The following is a 27,678-nucleotide window of genomic DNA, read 5'->3' as shown; positions in this document are numbered from 1 at the left end:
CAATCTTTTCCAGAATCAGGGTCTTTTCCAATGAGTCAGTTCTTCACATCAAATGGCCAAAGTATTGGAGTTTCAGCTTCCACATCAGTCCTTCCAATGAATATTCAGGACTGATATCCTTTAGGATTGACTGATTTGATCTCCTTGCAGTCCAAGGGACTCTCAAGAGTCTTCTCCAACACCATGCTTCAAAAGCATCAATTGTTCAGTGCTCAGCTTTCTTTATAGTCCAACTCTTACATCCATACATGACCATTGGAAAAACCATAGCCTTGACTAGATGGACCTTTGTTGGCAAAGTAATGTCTCTGCTTTTTAATATGCTATCTAGGTTGGTCATAACTCTCTGTCCAAGGAGCAAGTATCTTTTAATTCATAGATGCAGTCACCATCTGCAGTGATTTTGGAGCCAAAAAAATAAAGTCTGTCACTGTTTCCATTGTTTCCCCATCTATTTGCCATGAAGTAATGGGACCAGATGCCATGATCTTAGTTTTCTGAATGTTCAGTTTTAAGCCAACTTTTTCACTCTCCTCTTTCACTCTCATCAAGAGGCTCTTTAGTTCTTCTTTGATTTCTTCCATAAGGGTGCTGTCATCTGCATATCTGAGGTTATTAAAACAGTAACTAGGATCAAATTTCGGTATACCCAGGGGTCCAGAACCTAGGAGGAGGAAAGAACATATACACACTATAAGATTTCACTGATACCTAAACCTGAAGAATATGTATGGTAGTGGATTTTTAAAATAAAATGCTATGTCTTTTCTTTGGGACATAATCAAGAGTCTTTTTTTTTTTTTTTTAAAGAAAAACAAACTTCATTTTATGGAAGAGTTATGGGGAGATTAATGTTTATAGAATACATTATAAAGCTATAGTACTTGAAAAAGAATGATACTAGTATATAAATGAACAGAATGATCAGTGAAATAAAATAGAACCCAGTGAAATGCCTAAGTATGAAAAGTAACTTGATTTATGGAAACAATGACATTTCATATAACTGATCAAAGAGCAAGCCAATCAATCAATCAATAGCATTGAGACAATTAGCTAGTGATCTGGGGGGGAAAAAGGAAGAGAAAAAAAGAGACAGAAAGAGAGAAAAAGGGGGAAAGAGGAAACTGAGGCCTACATTATTGCTTGCCTAAAATAAATTCCATTTTTTGTCTGTTATTTGCAACAGAGAGAAAATCCATAAAAGATTTAGAATAGAGATCGAATTTTATTCTCTGGAACAGTGAAAATCTCTCAAAGCATGAAATAAGACGCAGGAGGTATAAAGAACAGATTTGTAAAGTTGACCATACAAATGTTTTAAATAGGAAAACAAATACACATAGCCAAGAGGCAAACAACAAATGGGAAAATATAGCTACCACCCATATACCAAAGATTCATTTATTTAATTTACAACAAAATGCTATAATCCAATAAGAAAAGGGTGAAAAACAAATGGAAAAATGGGGGTGGGGAGACAAAAACAAGCAGATCACACAAAAATAATTTTAGAAAGCTATTCACCTTACAAATGGATGTTCAATTTTGCTGAGTCAAGAATATGCATTAAAACAGCACAAGGAAAACAGCAGAAAGATGTGCTGTGCTTGGTAGTGTCCAGTTCTTTGTGACCCCCTGGACTGCAGCCGGCCAGGCTCCTCTGTCCACGGGGCTTCTCCAGGCAAGTATACTGGAGTGGGTTGCCACGTCCTTTTCCAGGGGATCTTCCCAACCCAGGAATCGACCCAGATCTCCCACATTGCAGGCAGATTCTTTACTGTCTGAGACATCAGGGAAGTCTAGGTGAGAAAAAGGGGAATTGGCCTATACTCTTGATGGAATTGGGGCTTCGCAGGTGGTGCTAGTGATAAAGAACCAGCCTGCCTAGGCTGGAGACAAAAGAGGCATGGGTTCGATCCCTGGGTCGGGAAGATCCCCTGGAAGAAGGCATGACAGCTCACTCCAGTGAGTTTGCCTGGCGAATCCCATGGACAGAGCAGCCTGGCAGCCTACAATCCATAGGATTGCAAAAAAATGGACATGACTAAAGTGACCTAGCATGCAGCACACTTGATGGATATACAAATTGATTCAGTCTTTGAAAGCACAGTTAGGCAAATCTATCAAAATTCAAAATGAGTATGTTGTTTGATCCAGTTCTAAAATATTTCTGAGAGATATGCTCACACAGGTGGATGGGGTATTTGAACAAGATGCTCATTGCTGGCTTGTTTGTATTAGTGAGAAAAATGTTGGATGCAACTAGAATGCCCATTATTAGAGAGCTCATTAAGTAAATCACCTTACACCAATAATATGACACTGTGGGGAGATTTGGGAGAATAGCATTGAAAGATGTATAATATCATGTATGAAACGAGTTGCCAGTCCAGGTTCGATGCACGGTACTGGATGCTTGGGGCTGGTGCACTGGGACGACCCAGAGGGAGAGTAGGGGAGGGAGGAGGGAGGAGGGTTCAGGATGGGGAACGCGGGTATACCTGTGGCAGATTCATTTCGATATTTGGCAAAACTAATACAATATTGTAAAGTTTAAAAATAAAATAAAAGTTAAAAAAAAAAAAGAAAACTAAAAAAAAAAACACAAAAAACTATGTGCTGAGCAGCTAGTGTCCAACTCTTTGTGACCCCATGGACTATAGCCCACCAGGGTCAGATTTTATCCATGGGATTTCCTAGGCAAGAATACTGGAGTGGGTTGCCATTTCCTTCTCCATAAAGCAATGAGGTAGATCCATTCAATAGAAGTAACAACATGGAATTGAATATATTATTATGTCAAAAAGTAAATTTCCTGAATGGTATTTATTTTATAATCTCATCTATGGTCAACCAAAAATATACATATTAATATGTAGAAACACTAGAGAAGGGAATGTAAACCACATCAGTATTCTTGCCTTGAGAACCCCATGAACAGTATGAAAAAACAAAAAGATAGGACACTGAAAGATGAACTCCCCAGGCCAGTAGATGCCCAATATGCTTCTGGAGAAGAGTGGAGAAATAACTCCAGAAAGAAGGAAGAGATAGAGCCAAAGCATAAACAACACCCAGTTGTGGATGTGACTGGTGGTGGAAGTAAAGTCCGATGTTGTAAGGAATAATATTGCATAGGAACCTGGAATGTTAGGTCCATGAATCAAGGCAAACTGGAAGTGGTCAAACAGGAGATGGCAAGAGTGAACGTCGACATTCTAGGAATCAGCAAACTAAAATGTACTGGCATGGGTGAATTTAACTCAGATGACCATTGTATCTACCACTGTGAGCAAGAATGCCTTAGAAGAAATGGAGTAGCCATCAAAGTCAACAATAGAATCCAAAAATGCAATCTTGGATGCAATCTCAAAAACGACAGAATGATCTCTGTTCGTTTCCAAGGCAAACCATTCAATATCACAGTAATCCAAGTCTAAGCCCCAACCAGTAAGGCTGAAGAAGCTGAAGTTGAATGCTTCTATGAAGAAGTACAAGGTCTTCTAGAACTAACACCCAAAAATGATGTCCTTTTCATTATAGGGGACTGGAATGCACAAGTAGGAAGTCAAGAAATACCTGGAGTAACAGGCAAATTTGGCCTTGGAGTACAGAATGAAGCAGGGCACGGGCTATTAGAGTTTTGCCAAGAGAACACACTCATCATAGCAAACACCTTCTTCCAACAACACAAGAGAAGACTCTACACATGGACACCACCAGATGGTCAATACTGAAATCAGATTGATTATATTCTTTGCAGCCAAAGACGGAGAAGCTCTATACAGTCAGCAAAAACAAGACCAAGAGCTGACTGTGGCTCAGATTATGAACTCCTTATTGCCAAATTCAGACTTAAACTGAAGAAAGTAAGGAAAACCACTAGACCATTCAGCTATGACCTAAATCAAATCCCTTATGATTATACAATGGAAGTGACAAAAAGATTCAAGGGATTAGATTTGATAGACAGAGTGCCTGATGAACTATGGACAGAGGTTCATGACATTGTGCATGAGGCAGTAATTAAGACCATCCCCAAGAAAAATAAAGGCAAAAAGGCAAAATGGTTGTCTGGGGAGATCTTACAAGTAGATGAGAAAAGAAGAGAAGTGAAACACAAAGGAGAAAAGGAAAGATATACCCATCTGAATGCAGAGTTCCAAAGAATAGCAAGGAGAGATAACAGACTTCCTCATTGGTCAGTGCAAAGAAATAGAGGAAAACAATAGGATGGAAAAGACTAGAGATCTCTTCAAGAAAATTAGAGATACAAAGGGAAATTTTCATGCAAAGATGGGCACAATAAAGGAAAGAAATGGTATGGACCTACAGAAGCAGAAGATATTAAGAAGAGGTGGCAAGAATACACAGAAGAACTATACAAAAAAGTTCTTCACAGCCCAGATAATTATGATAGTGTGATCACTCACCTAGAGCCAGACATCCTGGAATGCAAAGTCAAGTGGGCCTAAGAAGCATCACTACAAACAAGGCTAGTGGAAGTGATAGAATTCCAGTTGAGCTATTTCAAATCCTAAAAGATGATGCTGTGAAAGTGCTGCACTCAATATGCCAGCAAATTTGGAAAACTCAGCAGTGGCCACAGGACTGGAAAAGGTCAGTTTTCATTCCAATCCCAAAGAAAGGCAATGCCAAAGAATGCTCAAACTACTGCACAATTGCACTCACCTCACACACCAGTAAAGTAATGCTCAAAATTCTCCAAGCCAAGCTTCAACAGTATGTGAACCATGAACTTCCAGATGTCAAGCAAGGTAGAGGAACCAGAGATCAAATTGCCAGCATCCATCGAATCATCCAAAAAGCAAGAGAGTTCCAGAAATACATCTACTTCAGCTTTCTTGACTATGCCAAAGCCTTTGACTGTGTGGATCATAATAAACTGTGGAAAATTCTGAAAGAGATGGGAATACCAGACCACCTGATCTGCCTCTTGAGAAATCTGTATGCAGGTCAAGAAGCAACAGTTAGAACTGGACATGGAACAACAGACTGGTTCCAAGTAGGAAAAGGAGTACGTCAAGGCTGTATATTGTCATCCTGCTCATTTAACTTATATTCAGAGTACATCATGAGAAACACTGGGCTGGATGAAGCACAAGCGGGAATCAAGATTGCCGGGAGAAACATCAATAAACTCGGATAGGCAGATGACACTACACTTATGGCAGAAAGCGAAGAAGAACTAAAGAGCCTCTTGATGAAAGTAAAAGAGGAGAGTGAAAAAGTTGGCTTAAAATTCAACATTCAGAAAACTAAGATCATGGCATCTGGTCCCATCACCTCATGGCAAATAGATGGGGATACAATGGAAACAGTGACAGACTATTCTGGGGGGCTCCAAAATCACTGCAGATGGTGACTGCATGAAATTAAAAGACACTTGCTCCTTGCAAGAGAAGTTGTAACCACCCTAGACAGCATATTAGGATAAGGCAATGGCACCCCACTCCAGTACTCTTACCTGGAAAATCCCATGGATGGAGGAGCCTGGTAGGCTACAGTCTATGGGGTCGCTAGGAGTCGGACACAAATAAGCGACTTCACTTTCACTTTTCAATTTCATGCATTGGAGAAGGAAATGGCAACCCACTCCAGTATTCTTGCCTAGAGAATCCCAGGGACGGGGGAGCCTGGGGAGCTGTTGTCTATGGGGTCACATAGAGTCGGACATGACTGAAGCAACTTAGCAGCAACAGCAGGAGCAGCAGACAGCATATTAAAAAGCAGAGACATTACTTTGCCAGCAAAGGTCCATCTAGTGAAAGCTTTGGTTTTTCCAGTAGTCATGTATGGATGTGAGAGTTGGACTATAAAGAAAGCTGAGCATTGAAGAATTGATGCTTTATAACTGTGGTGTTGGAGGAGACTCTTGAGAGTCCCTTGGACTGCAAGGAGATCCAACCAGTCCATCCTAAAGGAAATCAGTCCTGAATATTCATTGGAAGGACTGATGTTGAAGTTTGGCCACCTGATTCGAAGTACTGACTTATTTGAAAAGACCCTGATGCTGGGAAAGATTGAAGGCGGGAGGAGAAGGGGTTGACAGAGGATGAGATGGTTGGATGGCATCACTGACTCAATGGACATGAGTTTGAGTAAACTCCGGGAGTTGGTGATGGACAGGGAGGCCTGACATGCTGCAGTTCGTGGCGTCACAAAGAGTCAGAGATGATTGAGTGACTGGACTAATACATAGAAAAAGTCTGAAGGACACACTAGAACTTTACAGTTTTTACCTTGGGCGGGGGGGTGGCGGGATGGGGGAGGTTGTACTTGATAAGCAGTGTGAGATTTTTACTTTTTATGTTATACAGTTGTCATTTTTGTGAGCATTTATCAATTTTATATTTTAAAATGCATTCCTTTCTCTTTTTCTCACTCTTTTTTTTTTTTTTTTAAAGAACTTTCCAAAAAAAAAAAAAAGAACTTTCCTTTCTCTTTCTTCTTTAGTGCTCCCTGCCTCAGAGAGACTTTCCTCTCCTCCAGCCTGGATGTTTCCCAGAGGGATCCCTCTCCAGCTCCACCTGGGTAAGAGGACCCCAGGAGACATGGAGAAGGCACTGGCAGGTTGAGAGGCAGCTTTGCCTCCCTCTAAAGAAATGATCTCGGGTACTTTACTCGACCTCTGGGAGCCTCAGTTGGGAAATGTGGCCACCGGGAAGGTTTTCCCAGGGTTTGTGTCATATTGATGGCCCCAGGAGTGACCTACTGCAGGTCAGTAGTTTTCCAGACCCTGCCCTTGTCTCCTGGAGACCATCTCCTGCCTTATATGGGAAGCTTGCAGCACCTTTCACACTGAGGTGCTACTGACACTGATGGGTAACAGAGCACTTTATCCCACCTCAGGTCTGTTCTATTTCGGGGCTGCCATCAGCCATTTCTCATCTCAGACTTGCCTCTGTTATCTAAATGGCCCCTTGGGGGAGGAGAAGCGGATGCTTCAGGCCTCAAGGAGAGCTGCTTTTGTCCAGGTTTGAAGTTGGTTTCTCTGAGTGAGCCTGTCACTCAAATGCCCTGGTGGCTCCTGAGTTGCATCTAGAGACATTGTTGGTTGAGTCACCTGTATGTGAAGACTGTAGCCCCAGGCTTTACTGCCAGCTCTCTAAATGTGACATAAACGACTCCATAAACATGACATTGTGTGAGTGTGTGTGTGTGTGTGTGTGACTACCTCGTACTAAGCACTCCCTCTGTGCCCGCCAGCCTCCTTGGTGCTTTACATGGGACCATAACCTAGGGGCTATGTGTTATTAAGCACATTTCACAGATGAGGAAACCTGAGACTTAGAGAGAGCGAGTAAGTTCATCTATAAGAGATCCTTTAGTTTTAAGAAGTTGAGTTAAAGAGTAGCCACAAAACTTGACTCACCTTAGTCAAGGCTGCCCCTTTCTTTTGCTTTTGGCAAGTCATAACAAGTCATCCAAAACACCCCAGTAACTACTGGAGGAGAACGAAATTCATTACTGATCTTTTCTCGACTCTTCCCCCACCCCCACTCCTCAACCGCCACCAACATTTGATTATTTCCATTTTCTTTCTTCACCAGATATTTGTTCAAAGAAATAAAAACCTTATGGTTAGCAGTATCTGCCAAGTTTTGGCGGCTGGGTGGGGGAGAAGAGGACCAGCACTGAGCAGACAGGGTACAGAGCAAATGCTTATGTGTCATTTGAAATATGGTCTGTGCCTGGGTCAGACATTTGCACAACGCTCTGAATCAATTTTGTTGATTCGGGCGCTTTTAGCAGAATAACAAGCCTATCTTGAAATACGGGGCCAGGAAACAACTTCCCTGGAGCTCATTTTCCAGTGACAAGTTCCACCTTATCTCAAGTGGCTCCACTCCTGAAATTATAAGCATGTGTCCTACCGCCATTGAAAATAAATTTGTCGAGACAACAAGCTGGCATGGAGAGAGACAGTGTGCAAAACAGGAAACCATGGCAAGTGCTGCCGTACTTCTCCAGGAGACAAATTGCTTTGTAATTTTCACTCAAAACAACTTATAGAAGTTAGTACTTTATTCCCCAGTCCTGTAAAAGCCTAATTGGTGCCCATATATGAGACTAATATTTTTTCCAGCCCTTTAAACTCTGCCGCAAGATTAGAATGGGGGAAAAAGAATAACTGAGTTCTCCTTGGAATGAGATGACATCACCTGAAAAATCCCCAGATTTCACCTATAAACTGTTGGGATAGTTCCTTGATTGTTTCATGGCTCTTCTCTTAGCCTCTCTCATCTTCACCAGGAAAACTCCATGCAGCCTTTGCATATCCCTTCTCTATGATTTAAAAGCCCCACTTGCTTCTTTGTGGACCTAAAGATTATTCTCTAGCCCCTGGTGTGTTTGGTAATATTCCCAGAAGAAGGTACACATAAGCTTTTTAAGAGGTCGCAAGAAATTGCTTCATCATTCTTGAATGCGAGGACCTTTCTGGGAGAGAAGGGATTTTTGTCTGCCTTATTCAGTCTGCATGCCCATTGCCTAAGACAAGGTCAGGTACATTCTTGGTGCTCAATAACTATTTATTAAAATCAAGGAATAAATTACAGTAGACATCTGCAGTTATTGCCTGCCTGCACTCTTTCCTTTCTTCCTGGTAAGAGCACCTGGAGCTTTTCTGGGAAACCTCATCTTTCTCATTCCCAGTGTGCCTGAGTGTGAACTATAAAGGTGAATTATCCCCCGCTCCGGGGGTGGGCACATGTCCCAGGCCTGAACCATGACCCACAGTGATTGGTTCAGAGATGGGCACATGATCTACGTGAGTTCAATGAGAGTGAGCCTTGAGGACTTTATGGGAACTCTGGGGATAAGAGTTTTTGTTTTGTTTTCCCCCACCATAACTGCGATCTCTAAGGATACTGTGAGCCAGGAGTTTCAGCCTTCACCTCATAGAAAAGCCCTCCCTAGGAATCAATTTAATACAGAGAAATGCAGAGCCAAGAGAGGGAGAAAAGGATTAAGTTCTACAGTCATTGTTTAATCCTTGAATCTAACTATATCTGGGCCCCAAAATGCCCTGGAGTTTTTAATCATATGACCCAATAAATTCCCTCAAACTGGTTTCTAGAAATCTAATATTTTTAAAAATAAAGAACCATTGGAAATGTCAGAGATTTCACCATTCTGGTAACCATGGTTTCTATTAGAATGTGTCCATACTTGACTCATAGTAGTCAAGAATCAGGCTGCTATTTCTAACAGACACCAAGATGCAACAACTTAAACAAGATAACTTTTTTATTCCCCCATACTGAAATCTGGGAAGCAATCCAAGCTGGAACAGTGGCTTAGCTAGTATTCTATTTTGTTACTTTGCCATCCTCAAAATGTAGCTTTCCTTTCATGCTCTCATGGTCTGAGATGGCTGTTTGAGCTCCTACCATCATGCGTCTTGCCACCAGCGGAAAGAGTAAAAGGAGAAAGTGCAAAACATGTTCATCCCTTGGCACGGTGGACTTGGAGAAAGGTATAGGTGGGTGGATCAGAAGTGAAATTGAAGATAATTCCTCCCTCCTTTTTTCCTTCTCTGCTTTTTTCTTCCTTCCTCTCTCCCCGCTTCCCTTCTTCCTGCTTTTCTTTCTCTCTTCCTTCCTTCCTTTCCTTCTTCCCTCCTTCTACTTTCCCTCCTTCGCCCTCTCCCTTCTTCCCATTCTCTCCTTTCCTCCAAGGATTCACTGAGGACCCACTATGTACCAGCTACTGTGATGGGTACTAGAGAGACAACGTTGAATAAGGTAGAGTATTAAAAATGCCAGAGGTCCAGTTTTAGGAGGTAGCAGCTCTCTGAGTTCTGGGACTTCCTTTTTACAAGATTGAGAAAACCCTGCCACCTTCAACTTCCAAAAGCCTAGAGACTGCCAATCTACCCTGTGTCTACCAAACCAGGAAAAGATCTATTACCTCTATTTGCATTTTGAGTAGCATTATTCATGTGTATATATTACTTTTCTCCATCCCATGGATATTATAAACCTTTGATGTTTAATCATGCTGTTAAAGACTTTCTTTTCCAAGGAATTTCAGGAAGTCACAGAAAGGTGAAATAAAGTGCTTAGCATAATAAAGATTTAATAGTTTTAAAAATGATATTATATTTTCTGGCCAAAGAATATTCTTTCTTTTTTTCCCCTAATTCTATTTGGGGCACTTGGTAGAGAAAATGTTTAGATTTTTTTTTTGGTAATGAATATATATGACTTTTATGTTTAACAATTTAATATTGAAGAAGGATGACTATTCTGTGTTTGTAAAAATGAAACATTCTCATTGTAAAGTATTTAAGCAATGGAGAAATGTCCATGCTTTATAATAACCCCAAATGATTATCATTAAGTGAATGATATTTCACATCTTTCTAAGCAGATGAATCAATTACAATGTTTTTAGCTCCAAAAAGATGTGTATAAAATCTGATTCAAATGGGTTTAACTCATATGGAAATGTGTTGATTGCCATAATTGATGTTCAAAGACAGCAGTCTGATCCACTTCATTTTTCTGTGGCTCTACCCTCTGTGTGTGGGGGCCTCAGGCTGGCTTCATTTGTGGTAAAAATGGCTGTAGCCACTCTGGGCTTTGCACTTTTCCATACCAAGTCCAGAGGGAGAGAAGGAGCCTCCCCTGGTGAGTGTGGTGTGTGTATTGTAAAAGCTAGAATACCTCTTTTCCCAGAAGTCCCCAGCAAACCTTCCCTCAAGCTATGCTGGCCTTACTCAGCTGGGTCACAAGCCTAGATCCTGAGGCAGGACTATACCACACTCTGGTTGGCTTTGCCTGAGTTCCCTGGGTTAAGGAGAAATGGGATTATCCTGGGATGAGTCACTACACTGCAGAGATAGAGCTGGGTTCAGAGTCCCCTGTGCGGGTTCAGTCCCTGGGTCAGGAAGATCCCCTGGAGGAGGAAATGGCAACCCACTCCAGTATTCTTACCTGGAGAATTTCATGGACAGATGAGCCTGGCAGGCTACAGTACATAGGGTCGCAGAGAGTCAGACGTGACTGAAGCGACTTAGCACACACGCATGTACGACATATATTATCTGGTGGAGATAGCTAAATGAAAATCAGGGCACTGTTTAGAGGGGAGAAGACAGGAGAGAAGAAGGTATGCTTAAAAGAGACAAGATGACACAGACCTAGAGAGGAAGAAATCTTTTTACAGAAATGTGAGAATACTACACATGCTATTTTTAATAAAATAATAGATTTAATATGACTTGAATTTAATGGAAAAGCAAAACTAAATTAAAACTGAAGGAATTGCTGCCCTTCTGTTAAATGTATCTTCACCACAAAGGCTATTATTTCCTTAAAATTCCCTATTGGGGAAATAAGGTTAAGAAAAGAAATTATGAAAGATTTTAAGATGTTGGAATCATTACTTTTTAAGAATTGGTTTCAATTTTAGAGAGTATTGAATGACTCAGGATATGAAAGATGAGTAAACCTTTTGTCTTGCACTTCCTCCCATCTCCCCACCCCTCACCTCCCTGTGCTGACTCTGTTACTGTTTTTTACAGTATCATCATTTGTAACATTCACATTCTGTTGTGGAAACATTACTCCCATAATGGTTTCATATCATCAGTTCGGTATTCAAGAAAATGTTATGTTCATGACCCATCCTTTTTTCCCCATCCTGTCCCTTTCCAGATACTTTGTTTTGCTTCATCTCTAAATTGACTAAGTTTAATCACTGAATAATTTTTTCAAGAAAGATTATAGGTGTGTCTTCTGTGAGTCCCTTCCTATGTCCCAATATTTGTCTGAGATTTTTATGCTAGAAATCATCTTGGGTGAGTAAACAATTCTTGAGTCACACTCTCCCGTAGAAGTTCTAGACAGTGCTCCATTCTATTCTGGCATTGAGTACTGATTATCACAGTTAAGTGCAGACCTAATTAAATTCCCTCACTTTTAATGTCAGTACGCCAAAGGATTTTTTTGTGTTTTCCCTTCAAGTCCTTGATGTTCAATAAGTTAAAGAGGCTGTGTCTCAGTGCTGAGCATTCAGTTCTTCCTTTCCTGGATCCTGCTGTGCTCTTTCAGTCTTTGCTTCATTTCATCAGGTGTCAGGGCAATTTTCTTATTTTATATCTTTGCATATTTAGTCTGTCCTATTTGTGGATTCGCTATTTTAAGAATAACAAACAGGTTTAAATTGCTTTGCGCTTTTCATATTTACTGTTTATCTCAAGCATTTTTTTCTGTCTGTAATTTTATTTTGAGCTGTGTCTATTCAGCTTTTTGCTATTTTATTTATTAGTTTCATGATAATGTTTTGGTCTTTAATTTCTTTCAATAGACCTTAAATCTCCATTTAAAAAAAAGATCATTCTCTTATTATTTTTCCCTTTGGGCCTCAGTATGTTGAATTCATATTATTATTAACCTGTTTTATAACCTCATATACTCAGCTAGTTCTCTTCTTCCCAGATGTGGAGCTTTTGATGAAAATGCTCAAGATTTTTGATAATTCAAAGCCTCTAGGCAGAGCACAGGGTTGGAATCTACACTCTTCTAAAAGTTCCCATGTCTTCCCTTGTCCTCCTCTTTTTTAAGTACTTCACTTCATTTCACTTGACATTACTTCACTTCCTTGTTTGTACCCATTTCCTTGTTTGCTTGCCGTTGCTGATTTCCTTTTCTTACTGGTTTTTATTATTTTTGTTCATATACTATATATTAAGGGAGGAGAATATTTTGTCTTCATTCTGCCTTCTTTCTTCAGAAGTTTGTATTATTTCTATTTACTGACACTTATTATAAAGTCAGAAAGAAGTGATCTCCATTGCTTAAAAATAAATCAATGATGGGGCTTTCCTGGCAGTCCAGTGGCTGAGATTTCACCTTCCAGGGCAGGGGGTGCAGGTTCCATCCTGGTCTGGGAACCAGGAGCCCACATGCCTCTCAGCCGAAAGACTGAAACATGAAACAGAAACAGTTTTGTACCAAAAAATAAAAATAAAATAAAACTAAATCAATGAGATCATGTGAGGTTTATTAAACACTTTGAAGTCCTATGCAAATATTATTTTTAGAAGATGAGATCATAGAATCTTAAGCTTAGAAAAGGCCTAGGATCTTGTGTTTTAATCCCACAGCCAACTCAGAAACCGTCCTGCAGCATTTCTCATGATGACTTCTCCTGCTCTCTGTGATGGGAATTCACTGTTGGGCAAAGCCAAACAAATTCAGGGAATAGACAGCTCTCAGTGTGAGTAGTTACCTCTGTGTATTAAGGCAAAATGTGCTTTCCTGAACTTCAGCCTAGAGACTCTAGCTCTGCTCTGTCAGCAGGTGGCAAAACAGGCATCATTTGAAGTTGTCACAATGTGGAGACATCAGCAAACTAAAAAGAAAAAAATAAGAAAGAAAGATTTAATGGGCTTGTATATGAACAAGACAGATCACAATAATTTGTGTGAACTGTTTTCTACTTGTGCCCCCAAAACACAGCAGAAAAAAAAAGGATTTTAGCTGTAAAAATGATTAATTTTATAGCAAGTTTTTATCTGAATTTAACTGAATCCTACAAAATTTTGTTAAAGGCTCATAGATAGTTGCTCCTATAAACGTAGGCAACCTTCAAAGAAGAAAGACTGCTCCTGATATCTGGCCCTTATCACCTCTCTCTGCCTCTCAGGCTGCAGAATAAGCACTTGCTGAGTGAGAAACACATTTCCCAGTGGGTCAAGCACTTCTCAAGAGGACACAGCCTGAGGATCACTTCCTAACCTACACACCCCTGCCAGGCAGTGCCAAATAACCCATTTGGAAATAGTTTTTGAACAAATAACTGTTCCTGTAGCCAAAAGCTTTTTGAAAAATACTTCCAAAAGAATCTTTTCAACAATGCTGATTCTAATCTGTAACAGAAATGCATTTGTATTTGATGAATTTTTTTCTTTTTTTGCATCAGTTCAAATTTCCCTTGAAAATGCTTAGGAGCTTTGGGCAGTCTTTTGTTCTCCTTTTTAGAGTAAAAGTTTCCAAAAAATTTGTATGGCACTTCAGTACTGACACTTAGGCGTTAAATAAGAGACTAATGGAGGGCGATGTAGAGATCCACAGTGATACAGGTTGCTGCTGCTGCTAAGTCGCGTCAGTCGTGTCCGACTCTGTGTGACCCCATAGACGGCAGCCCAACAGGCTCCTCTGTCCCTGGGATTTTCCAGGCAAGAATACTAGAGTGGGCTGCCATTTACAGGTTAAGAGTCCCCTGAACCCCCACAGTGCCAGCCCTGCCTTCAGGAAGGTTCACGTGGTTTGTGAATTCTTTCTGCAACCTCTCTATATGAGGTTGACACCTCTGAGCTTGAGAACCACTTGAAATCCTTCTGTGGAGTTTCATTTTTATTTTTTATTTTTTAGTGAAACAGTTGATTTACAATGTTGTGTTAGTTTCTGGTGTATAGAAATTGATTCAGTATACATATATATATATATGTATATATATCCCTTTTCATATTCTTTTCCATTATGGTTTATTTGAGTAAAGTTTCATGCACACACACCTTTAGGTAATCCTTACCCAAGTCTATATTTTCAAAGGGACTTTTTAAGAATCTTATTATTTATTTATTCATTTTCCTGAGGACTGGGTCAGAATCTCTTCAGTTGCAAAGGCGATGATCTTGGTTGTTGTTGTTGTTTTTTTTCACTCTCCTTGTTTTTACTTCAGAGAAGAGGCAGGACAATTCTGTCCCTCCGTCACTGGTCTGGGTTATGAGAGGGCTTAGAGAAGAGCCGCCCCAGTGCAGGGCCTTCTCCTGGCACTCTCACCCCCTGCCAGGCCCTTAGTGTGCACTGCTGTATCTAATGCTCTCAGCAACTCTCTGGGGTTAGTTCTATCTTATTCCTGCTTCACACGTTGGGAAACGAAGGTGCAGAGAGGTTCAATGGCTTGCCCAAGGTTACTCATCTTGGAAGCAGAAGAACCCAAATGTGAAACTCAGTCTGATTCTAGAGCTTGTACTCAGAACATTCCCACCCCCACTACTGTGCTGCTCCCCTACAACGAGGGTATCGAGTACCTACATCAGCAGCCTGGTAACTAGCTCAAATGATCATCTCCAGTGACCCTCTTGCAAGCAGCTCATGAGGTGCTATTATAGGACATAAATAAAGTGACAAAGGAAGATGTCTGCGGGTGGCACATGATGCTGGCAGATTCTTACACAGGATCTCAGGGGCCTAATGGGCTTTCTATTCCCGGCAATGTGGTGGATTGCAATACATAGAGCCCTCCTGCTATGAAGACACCTGGAAATGCGATCTAAAATAGAGCTAGCATTCCTTTAAATGTCACACTGGACTCAAAAGAGAGAAAAGGAAATCCCAGCGACCAAAAAAGAAACGAAAACTAGAAACCAGAGCGCAATCTGCAAACTAAAGCTGGAGCTACCTGGGGGGATTTGATGATCTCAGAAACCGAGGAGCTTGGGGTATAGTGGTTACTCTGGGACAGAAGGAAAACTCAGTATCGCTTGTAAAGCTGTTACCCATAGTGAAAGGGTAAAGAGAATAGAAAAGACCCTCAAAAGACCAAGAGAAATGACAGGAAGGCTCACATTCCTTGGAGTGAGCTCTCAGTGGTGGAAAAGTTTGAAACTCCAGGCCTGCCCTCTCTAGCCTTGGGGTTCAGCAGTGAACTCCCCATATGGTACCAGACACCCCTGGATGTTAAATTAGCATAGCAGCACTTCTTAGATGCTCCCCAAGTTCCTGACAAATGCAGAGGTGAGGCATTACTAGAGAGACATCCCCAAACCTGGAGCCTCAAGGTTCCCATGGATCAAACAGTAGATGAAATGAGTTCACAATACAAGGTCTTTAAAAAAAACAAACATGAAACATATGAGCCAATGCCAGCAGGCATAGCAATAGAAATATCCATCTTTCCAAAACCAGATATCAGATAGAAGCTATAAAATAAGAACAAAGAAAGTGATTAAAGGTAAGAAAGGAGTAATGAGAAAAAAGAAACCATCAAAACAAAACAAAACAAAACTAAGCAGATTGCTTAGTTCAAATAGAACTTTGAACAAAGGAGCAAGGCTACATACTTAAGAGCAGCTGAAGGAAGAACCAGGGGAGCACTTGATCCAACTCTGTCTGACATCTGAGACAGATGGAAAAATTTCCAGAACACTGCACAGGGGAACAAGTGGTCCCAGGAAGGCAGTCTTGGGCCTTTTACTGGAAAAAACAGACAAGAGTAGCTCTTTTTGTATTGGACTGCCCTGTCATCAGCAAACTGTTTTTGTAAAGGGCCAGATAATAATTATTTTCAGCTTTGCCAGCCACGCGTGTCACACAATTGTCTTCGCATTTTTCTGCAACCCTTGAAAATGCAAACATTTTCTTTCCTTAGCTCACAGGCCTCAGGTGGGTTTTGACCTGAGGGCTATCATTTGCAGACCCTGTGCTGAGCCATAGTCTGTCGTTCTCCTGGGCATTTGTCACCACCATGTGCATGGGGAGAGTCTGCCTGTGACTGGAACTGCTCGAAGGAAGGCCTTGCCAGGAAGAGGACAAAGAGAACACAGATTCCTGATGACAGGGTTTGAGTGTCTGGACCCACCACACACAAAGGTCCAACCAGGAATTCTTAGTTATGTGAATTAATAAATATTCTTTTTTTTTTTTAAAGCCACTTTTCCTTGATTTTATGCCACTTATAAACAAAAGACCAACATGCACATTTAGCAATGCCCTTGAAGCTCATTTTAAGAGAATCTTGAAATCCTTTGTGTGTTATAGTCTGCTTGCCTTAACACTGTCTAAACAGAAATCGATTTCATTTGGAAATTATAGAAGATATAATGAATGCACCATTATTCTACAATCAGCTGCTATGTGGAGGGAAAAAGAGAAGAGAGGAAAATAGTATTTTTGTATGTGTCCAGCACCATACTGAGTGTTTTACAAGTTGTCTCATTAAAGCGTTATGATGACTTTTTCAACCCCATATTGCAAATATCCTAGATCAGGGGTCATCAAACTTTTCCTGTAAAGGGCCAGAGAGTAAATACTTTTGGCTTTGTGGTCTACATACAATCTACTGAAACGACTTAGCCCTGCCATGCAGAGCAAATGTAGCCATAGACAATATGTAAATAGAACAGGTATGGCTGTGTTCCAATAAAACTTTATTTGCAAAAACAGGTGGTGGAAAGCAATCATCAATCAATAAAAATACATAAATATTAAAAAGCAGGTGGTGGGCAGGATTTGGTGTGTGGGCTGTAGATTGTTGACATTTGTACAAGACGATCATTGCCCTCCTAGCAAATGAACTTAACTATTTGAAAAGAGCACTTCCCCCTAACACTATAAAGGTTGCTTGTGCTTCATCCAATATTGCATTAAGAAATTTCTATTAAAATGTCAGCTTGGATAACCTGAATTGTTCATCTGGAACTTAGCACTCATGACCTCTTAAAAATTAGTGGTCTTCATGTTTCTGCTTGTTTGCCCTGACTTGACTGGAAGCTTTTTAAGGATATGGTTGTTTGCTCACTTATTGTCTAAAACAGGGTGAAAGTGAACATGTGAGTTGCTCAGTCCTGTCTGACTCTGTGACCCCATGGACTGTAGTCCACTAGGCTCCTCTCTCCATGGAATTCTCCAGACAAGAATACTGGAGTGGTAGTCATTTCCTTCTCCAGGAGATCTTCCCAGCCCAGGGATCAAACCTGGGTCTCCTTCATTGCAGACAGATTCTTTACTGTCTGAGCCACCGGGGAAGCCCCACACAGGGTAGTCAGTAACTACCATCCTTGGGCTAAATCCTGCCCCTGAGCAAACTCTGGCCTGGGGATCAAGCCTGCCTCCCCCACTGCTTGTTTTTACAAATAAAGTTTCATTGAAGCATACTAATTCACTTTCATATTTGCTATTTTAGTGCTATAATGGCAGAATTGAGTAGTTGTGGCAGAGATCAAAGCCAAGATTATTTGCCATCTGAACCTTTGCATAAAAAGTTTCCTGGTTCATTCTCTAGACAGAAGGTGAAGTTATAATTACCTTAATTGCTGGCTGAGTAGTTTCTTAAGTAGGAAGTTGTCTTTGCTTGGGAAAATAGCTTGGTGAGTGTTTGGTCTGGAGAACACCCAGCACGTAGGTATTTGGAAGAGCCCAGGCAGAAAGATGTACCATTATATGTAAGAAAATGAGAAGAATGTTGGGTTTGGCTCCTAAAACAATGGAGGGGAAAAGCAGGGTGGGTGGTGGGAAAAAGATTGGAGAGAGAGGAGCTGGGAAGTTTTTGAGAGGTAGGAACATTACGTGAGGTGGTAGCCAGGCCGAAGAAAGAGCTAATGCGTGATTTTAAGCTGTTTGCTCTGCTGTATGCAATGTCACCCTTCCTGTGATCACTTGGTCTTTAGGAAAATGCCTTGTTCTCATGTTTGCTTTGGGGGTGGGGTGGGTCAGAGAAGAAGCTGTATGCTATATAGCAGCTGATGCCAGAGCAGAATGAAGAACTAGCTACAAGACATAGAGCAAAGCAAAGTTTGGTTAAGTAAGGACATGAGAACTAATCATACAACTGACATGAGAATTAACTATAAGTCTATAAGAACTTCTCCTCGAATTTGAAGAACCCTTGGAAGTGCTTTAGGTGTCCTTAATCTATGGAATTGGGTTTGGAGCAATCTTATCTAGAATTTAAGGACCCGGGTGACCCTAGCTGATAGCTGAGTTAGACCCTTACTCGACAAGCATGAGTAAAGCATTCTCCTTGCTTCCAGGAGCTCACACTCTGTGGGAAGCAGATTTAGAAACACATGTGCAGTAAGGTCTCTGACAGAAGGATGCTGTGAGTGCACGAATGGCAGAATGACCCACTTTGCCTCAGGTGTCATGGAGGAATTCCTGTAGGAAGGGACCTTTGAGCTGAATCTTGAAGGATGAGAAAGGGTTAATTGCTCAGCGAGGGAAAGGGAGATCTCCCAGCCAGAGGGAACCAGAGGTGCCCAAATGGGAGTCAGGAAGGTTTCTGTGAGGCAAATTGAAGAGGAAGACTGCAGAGATGGGTCAGGGCCAGGTAATGTTGTTTACTTCTTTTTTTTCCCTCCATAATGTTTATTATACAAGGAAGATGCTCAATAAAAGATGGGTTAGTGAAATCGCTCAGTCGTGTCCAACTCTTTGTGACCTCATGGACGGTAGCCTACCAGGCTTCCTGGTCCATGGGATTTTCCAGGCAAGAATACTGGAGTGGGCTGCCATTTCCTTCTCCAGAGGATCTTCCCAATCCAGGGATTGAACCTGGGCCTTCTACATTACAGACAGACGCTTTACCGTCTGAGCCGCTAGGGAAGCCAGGGTTAGGAAAAGATGGGTTAGCATCTATTATTTAATTCATCTATTATTTAATTGATGCTGGGAAATATTTAAGGCAGGAGAAGACAGGGATGACAGGATGAGATGGTTGGATGGTGTCACTGACTCATGGATGTGAGTTTGAGCAAGCTCTGGGAGTTAGTGATGGACAGGGAAGCCTGGTGTGCTGCAGTCCACGGGATCACAAAGAGTCGGACATGACTGAACGACTGACTTGAAATGATTTAATAGGAACTGGGCATTGATGAGGTGTCTCTTGGGCTTTCCAGGTGGCGCTGGTGGTAAAGAGTCCGCCTGACAATGCAGGAGACATAAGAAACCTGGGTTCCATCCCTGGGTCAGGAAGACCCCCTGGAGGAGGAAATGGCAACACACTCCAGTTTTCTTGCCTGGAGAATCCTGTGGATGGAGGAGCCTGGCAGGGTACAATCCATAGGCTCACAAAGAGTCAGTCGGATACAACTGACTGACAGCCTGTGTGCACACGAGGTGTCCCTTTCTCATTGCTCTTTAGACTGTTTAATATTTGGTGGCCTTATAGCTGTTCTTACTGTGAAAGCGTGTCTTGAGTGAACATCATGATCTATATCCAGGACTGGGGGATTTTAAGTGATCTTTTAAAGTTTTTTATTAATGTATAGTTGATTTATAGTATTGTGTTAGTTTTAGGTATACAGCACAGTGGTTCAGTTATACATCCATATACATTCTTTTTATATTCTTTATATTTATATTCCTTATTTATATATGTTGCTTTTCAGATTCTTTTCCCTTATAGGTTATTATAAAATATTGAGACTAGTTCCCCATGCTATGCAGTAGGTCCTTGCTGGTTATCTATTTTTTATACAGCAGTGTAGTAGTGTGTATCCTAACCTTCTAATTTATCTCTCCCACCAACCCCCTCTCCCTTTTGGTAACCATAAGTTTGTTTTCTATATCTATGAGTCTCCCTCTGTTTTTGAAATAAGTTCATTTGTATCATATTTTTAGATATCATAGATGTGATATGATCATATCATATCACATATAAGTGATATCTTATGATATTTGTCTTTCTCTCCAACTGTGTTGCTACAAATAGCATTATTTCATTCTTTTTATGGCTTAGTAGTATTCCATTGTGTACATGTACCATATCTTTATCCATTCCTCTGTTGATAGACATTTAGGTTGCTTCCATGTCTCGGCTACTGTAAACAGTGTTGCAATGAACACCGGGGTGCATGTGTCTTTCTAAATTATGATTTTCTCCAGACATGTCTAGGAGTGGGATTGCTGGATCGTATGGTTGTTGTGGTTTAGTTGCTAAGCCGTGTCCCATTCTTTGCAACCCCATGGACTGCAGTGCAGATCATAAGGTAGTTTATTTTTAATTTTTTAAGAAAGTTCCATATAGTTCTCCGTAGTAGCTATACTAACTTACCTTCCCACCAACAGTGTAGGAGGACTTCTTTTTCTCCACATCCTCTAGCATTTATTGTTTACAGACTTTTTGATGATGACCATTCTGACTGGTGTGAGGTGACACCTCATTGTAGTTTTGATCTGTATTTCTCTAATAATTAGTGATGCTGAGCATCTTTTCATGTGCTTTTTGGCAACAGGTATGTCTTCTTTGGGCTTTCTTAGTGGCTCAGTCGGAGAAGGCAATGGCACCCCACTCCAGTACTCTTGCCTGGAAAATCCCATGGGCAGAGAAACCTGGTGGGCTGCAGTCCATGGGGTTGCGAAGAGTCGGACACGATTGAGTGACTTCACTTTCACTTTTCACTTTCATGCATTGGAGAAGGAAATGGCAACCCACTCCAGTGTTCTTGCCTGGAGAATCCCAGGGATGGGGAGCCCTGTGGGCTGCTGTCTCTGTGGTCTCACGGAGTCAGACATGACTGAAGTGACTTAGCAGTAGCAGCAGTGGCTCAGTGGTAGAGAATCCACCTGCCAATGCAGGAGACGCAGGTTCTATCCCTGGGTAGGAAAGACCCCCTGAAGAAGAAAATGGCAACCCACTCCAGTATTGTTGCCTGGGAAATCCCATGGACACAGGATCCTGGCGAGCTATAGTTCACAGGGTCACAAAAGGTCAAACACAATTTAGCAACTAAACAATAAACATCTTTTTGGAGAAATATCTATTTGTAATTGATTATTTATGTTGTCAAAGGTTATGTGTTAAAAAACCAAAAAAGCTCAGGCTTGAGTTTAAAACCTGACTTTGAGCACTTCTTAATTGTAAAGTACAATTTAGTTAACCTCTCGGTTTCCCTCTCCGTGGAGGGGGGATGATGATATCTGTGTGGCAGAATTATGGAGATGAGCAAATTACGTGACATAAGTAAAATTGTCAGCCCAGTGGCTATCACATAGCTGCTGCTCCATAAATATGAGTTCCCTATTTCCAATTAAATCTCTGTATATGACTCTTTGATAGTTGTTTACAACATTCATATTTTCCAGTAGAGTAGCCACCAGCCATCTGTGGCTATTGAGCACTTGAAACATGGCTCATGAGAACTGGATGTGTCATAAATGTAAAATGCATACACGTTTCAAAGACTTAGTATGAACTTAAGAACAGAAAATATCCTATTAATACATTTGCATATTGATTACAGGTTTAAATGATATTTTGGATATATTCAGATAAAATATATATTCTTTTAAAAAATATCTCACCTCTTTCATTTTTAAAAATTGTGTTTGTTTATGTATTTATTTTTGGCTGCACCATGCCTTTGTTGCTGTTTGCGCTTTCTCTAGTTGGGGCGAATGGGGGCTGTCCATGGTGATGCTCTGGCTTCTCATTGTGGTGGCTTCTCTTGTTGCGGAACACGGGCTCTAGAGCTCGCGGGCTTCAGTAGTTCTGGCGTAGGGTCTTAGTTGTTCTGTGGCATGTGGGATCTTCCCAGACCAGGGATTGAATCCGTGTCCCCTGCATTGACAGGCAGATTCTTAATCACTGGACCACCAGAGAAGTCTCTCACCTGTTTCCTTTTAATTTTCTAACAATAGAAAATTCCAAGTTAGATTCATGGCTCACCTAATATTGCTGGTGGACAGTTACAGAAGAGAAACTCACCTAATATTGTTGGTGGACAGAAGAGTGATGGAATTAAATTTCAAGGCTTCTCTAAAGCCCCTAGATGATCAATTAAATATTCCAATTTTTCTATAAATATCTATTGCCTTAAATTCAATGGGGTTTTGAAAGTAAAGTACTTAACCATTAGAGAATAGGTTAAATGACTTTAATAGAAAAAAACTCAGTGGTTAAACCTTTTCTTTTTTTGCATTTTTACCACCATCTGTGTCATCTGAATGCCATGTTCTCTAATGCAAGGATGAAGGTTCAAGAACTGTCTCTCTGTCTCACTTCTGATGGATGGAATCCCGAAGCCCAGATGCACGCAGTACTCTCTGTCCCTTCTGGATTGCACAGTGAATTCGTTTTCTTTTTATGTGCGACAGTGCCTTCACTTTTTGAACTCCCCATCTTTCTTAGAAACCGCACAGGGATGTCCCTGGACTATGGGGGAGATTCTTTTGAACTCTAAATCAGCAGTAGGCCTTGGGCTTGACATCAAAATCATTTAAACACACAAATGAGGAAACCCAATACAGGAGGTATGGTTTCTATCTAAAATCCAGTACACTAGCTGTCTTTGGGATGCAGAGAAAAGCTGAAGCATTTCTCCACACACTGTATCTCCTCTTCCTTGCTACCATCTGTTGATCTTTTTTGCTGGGGGAGGCAGAGGGTGAGTGAGGCTTCCATTAAACACTTAATGTGGGTGGAGGCAGAGAGACAAAGGAGAGGGAAGTCAGTTTTCATTATGCGGCCACTTCGTTTTCACAGTCTCCATTTCCTTTCCCATCCTCAATTCCTCTAACCTCTCTTCCAACCCTTATACCCTCCAACAGTGGCTGCTTCTTCCTAAGGACACCCACGACCTTTGTATCACTAAAACCCACAGACACTTTCTGTCATATCCAGGCATAACCATAAAGTCCACATCACTTATCCACTACTGGCCTGGGATACCACAGCTGTGCTCAGTCTCTCCCTATCCTCATCTCCCAACCAACACTCTCAAGTGGGCTTTCTTCTACCACGCCCAGCAGTCTTCTAAGTGGCGCCTTCAGAGGTTGCTCATGACACATGGGATGCTACATCAATGGCGCCTGTCAGTTTCCATCTTTCTTAACCTCTCGTCAGCCTATCACTCCTTCCACCTTGAGACCCTTTGTTCCTTGGCTTTCCAATACAATCCTTGCCTCGTTTGCTCCTAGATCTTTGGACACTACCTCTCTATGTGCTCTGTAGGCTCAGTTTTTTCTTGGCTACTAAGTGTCAGCTTCCTGATACTTGGACATGAGCCCTGTTCTCTACAATACCCCTTGTCATCCAACAATCATAACATTTCCAGAGTTTCAACAACTAATAATCCTGATATTTTTCAAACTTACATCCTCAGCCCAGAAAACTTTTCTGAGCTCCAAACCCATATACCTAACCTCTTACTTGACATTTCAGCTTGAATGTCTCAAAGAGCTTCAAAATTAACAAGGCCAAAATGAACCTCCAAGGCCTGGTTCTCCCTAACTCTTTCCTCTTTCAAGGAGTAATAGTACTATTCATTTCTTGCATGAGCCACCAATCACTTTGAAAGTCTCCCTTTCCTTTGCCTTTACTATCTCTTCCATTATATCATCCAATCCCGACACTCCTATATACCTATAGTCTCTCAGATCCATTCACTTCTTTCCATCCTCCCTGCCAACCCTGGGGCCACAGTTCCCATCATCTCTTGCTTGGATGGCTTCAGTAGCCTCCAGTCATCTTCCCATTCCTCCACAAACACAGTAACCAAAGTCATTTGGCATACTGAGTCTCAGGCCTGTTGAGTCTTCCACAACCTGGTTTCCTTCCTGAGTGTACAAGTCCTGGGCACTTTGGGATATGTGACCTGGGAGCTCTATGATTTCTAAAAGCCTGAGGGTTTTACAGGAGTTCAGGGAAGAATAAAGTTACTTCTGGCAAGAGGTTGGGGGTCTTCACAGAGGAGGGGCTTGACTGTGAAGGATGGTTAAGTCCCAATCATGTGGATATGAGAGAAGGTCAATTTAGAGAGTGGAAACATGTGCAAAAATAGGGAAGTGGAAAATGTAAGTATTGGTTCATTGATTTATTGAACAATGAATTATTGAGCATTCATCATGAGCATGGCTGGGAAGGGCTGGGAATAGTTTGATGAACAAAACAGACATGGCCTCTGGCCTCATAAAACTGATAAGAGGTGTGGTGTGGGGAGTGTTTGGGGCACAGAGCACATAACGGCGGATCATGGAAAGTTAATGTGGAAGAGAGAACAAAGGCAAGTTAGTAGGAGAGCCTTAAAGAACAAGCAAGGATTTTTAGACTTTCAGTCAAGACTCATAACCTCAAGTCCTTACAGGAGATGCTCAGGAAATGTAAATTAGGGAGGTGGTCTGGGTGTGAAGCAAGAGGATGAGTAGGTAAGGATTGGGGCAGACTGGAAATCCCAAATTCTATCCAGAGCCATGAGTGATTACTCACCGCAACTGTTATTGCCATTCAGGGGTGCAGGCCCTGAGTCTCTGCTATCAAAAGAGGGAAACACAGGATTTTAGAGCGATTTTTGGTTTGTTACATTTTGATAAGTAGTTCAATTCACTTATTTTTCAAAATACATGAAGGTCAATCAAACTCTGTTGGCTGGATGCTGCTTGTGAGATGCTAGTTTATGGGTTCTGCTCACAGGAGATGGGAGACGCTTAACACATTATTGACCAGGGGATTTTTGCAGAAACTAATGCCTGTGGCCATACTACATCTCCAGTCAATAGTGTGTTAATATCCAGGAAGACTATTAATGTATAAGGTGGGGTGAAGGTGGGAACCTTAGGCAGAGAGCCCACGAGAAATGGCCTAGGAGACAAAGAACGAGAGATTGCATTAAAATTAGGCAGTGATAAAGAAGATGGGCCTATCCCAGAAAGATTCAGCCTCAATAACCAAACCCCATGCAGGATGCCAGTGTCCCTTCTAGCTGGGGTGTGTGGCCATGTCAATCGTTCTGGCCAATGGAATGACAGCATGTTGCTGGGTGGGGTTTCAGGAACAGTATTAAAGGAGTGTGCCTTTTTGTCGTTTCTCCTTCCTACCTTTCATCTTTCTGGAATGTGGGTGTGATAATGGCTGAAACTCCAGCAACTATCTGAAGCCAGAGTGAAAGATGATAGAGAAGAAAGATGGAAGGACCAGGGTCCACAGAGCCATCATCTCGGCCTGGGCCTGCTACCTCAGGATTTCTACTTGGAAGAAAAATAAATTTCCTCCCTTTGACTCCTGTTCTTTATTTTCTGTTATATACAGTTCAACATAATCGTAAATGAGAAAGCACCTAACTAAATGTAGAGAGTGGGGAGGGGGAGGTGGGGTGACAGGAGCTGGTTGTGGGTAAGCGATATTGGAGAAACAGAAGTGGCAGGAAGCTTTACATATATTAGGAAGAGAGTAAAGGACACATTGAGTCCTTGCAATGTTTCAGGCATTGCTTTACACAGGCTAACTTGTTGAAGTCTAACAACTGCTCTATGAAGGCACGATTCTATAACCATTTTACAGATGGGAAAACCAAAGCACAGAGGAACTAAGTAAGTTACCCAAGATGTCCCGGGTAGTAAATGGTAGAACCATGGGTGTCCAAGGGGCATATTCCAGAACCCACACCTAAAACCTCCATGCGGTGCCACCTCACAGGGCAGGTGGTCTGTTCCTACCATCATTCCTATAGCAGCACCTTCTCCCTCCCTCTTCCATGCTGCTTTCCACACTGCTTCATCCCTTCCTGCCTCAAATCAAAGCTTTGTCCTAGTTGAATTCTCTGCCCACAAGGCCCTTCCCTCTGATCTCTTGATTGGCACTTTTTCCTAATTTTGATCTCAGTTCAAAGAACACCTCCTCAAAGAGGAGGCTTTGTATCAGTAGTTGGAATCAGTACTCTTGCAATGCACGTTTCTTGTGTAGAATTATAAGCTGTGTCCACAGACACAGACATCTATGGTTATATTTCTGCTTTTAAGCTACAGACAGCGATCTATTTAATGGAAAAAAAAAAAAAAAAACAGAAACCTGGGACTTGAATGCCAGACAGTCGTCCATGCCCTCAAGAAATTCTCTAATGGTGAGGCACACAAGAACATCTATGTGTCTGGTGCATAATCAGTGCTCTTAGGGACATGCAGGTGAGATGCAGACCAAGGGCAGAAAGAACAGCTTCTGCAGAGGTTGCTGCAAATAATTGAGAGAGAAAGTGTCAGAGTTTACTACTTGTCCCTCAGTACTTTGCTGGGTATGCTGCTGCTAAGTCGCTTCAGTCGTGTCCGACTCTGTGTGACCCCATAGATGGCAGCCCACCAGGCTCCCCCGTCCCTGGGATTCTCCAGGCAAGAACACTGGAGTGGGTTGCCATTTCCTTCTCCAATGCATGAAAGTGAAAAGTCAAAGTGAAGTCACTCAGTCATGTCCGACTCTCCTGGACCCCATGGACTGCAGCCTACCAGGCTCCTCCGTCCATGGGATTTTCTAGGCAAAAGTACTGGAGTGGGGTGCCATTGCCTTCTCCGTTTGCTGGGTATATGACCACCCTAAACAGTGACTGCATTTCCCAAATCTGTTTTGCAGCAAATGCGGCCATGTGACAATTACATGGAGCCTAAATGAAGATTACTAAGTGGCACTTCTTAGAAGGGACCATCAGGGGACGAGTAAGACTCTCTTTGGTCCCTCTTCCTTCCTGTGGTTTAAAATGTAGGTGCAAGAGCTGGATCTCAAGCAGCCATCTTGGCCAATGATGTGGAAGCCACATGATGAAGAAAATGGAGCAGTGAAGAAGAACTTGAGTTTTGGAGACTTGATAAAACATTCTTGTCATATGAGAAGGGTGGAAAAATCAATGTTTAATAGTTTATATAACTTTTTAGTTTTCTGTTGAAAGAAAGATAGTGAAGTCACCTTGCGATCCCATGGACTGTAGCCCTCCAGCCTCCTCTGTCCATGGAATTTTCCAGGCAAGAGTCCTGGAGTAGACTGCTATTTCTTTCTCCAGGGGATCTCCCTGACCCAGGGATCGAACCCGGTCTCCTGCATTGCAGGCAGATGCTTTACTGTCTGAGCCACCAGGGAATCTCTAATCTTAAGGGAGTATTACATAGTAAATGAATCTGGAAAGATAAAGCCAAAACAACAGTGTCATTTCAAGGAATA

General features: G+C 41.7%; 1 long non-coding RNA gene across 1 annotated transcript; it reads left to right on the top strand.

Moving 5' to 3' along the window:
• Positions 1-9,094: 9,094 nt before the first annotated feature.
• Positions 9,095-25,755, top strand: LOC133249543 (uncharacterized). The gene is made up of 2 exons (XR_009737009.1): positions 9,095-9,511; positions 25,621-25,755. It is a non-coding gene; the product is annotated as an uncharacterized LOC133249543 (long non-coding RNA).
• The last annotated feature ends 1,923 nt before the right edge of the window (positions 25,756-27,678 follow it).

The sequence above is a fragment of the Bos javanicus genome, chromosome 6, assembly GCF_032452875.1.
Source record: "Bos javanicus breed banteng chromosome 6, ARS-OSU_banteng_1.0, whole genome shotgun sequence".
NCBI classification, from domain to species: domain Eukaryota; kingdom Metazoa; phylum Chordata; class Mammalia; order Artiodactyla; family Bovidae; genus Bos; species Bos javanicus.
The sequence above is the reverse complement of the archived record's forward strand: the minus strand, read 5'-3'. Positions and strand labels throughout refer to the sequence as shown.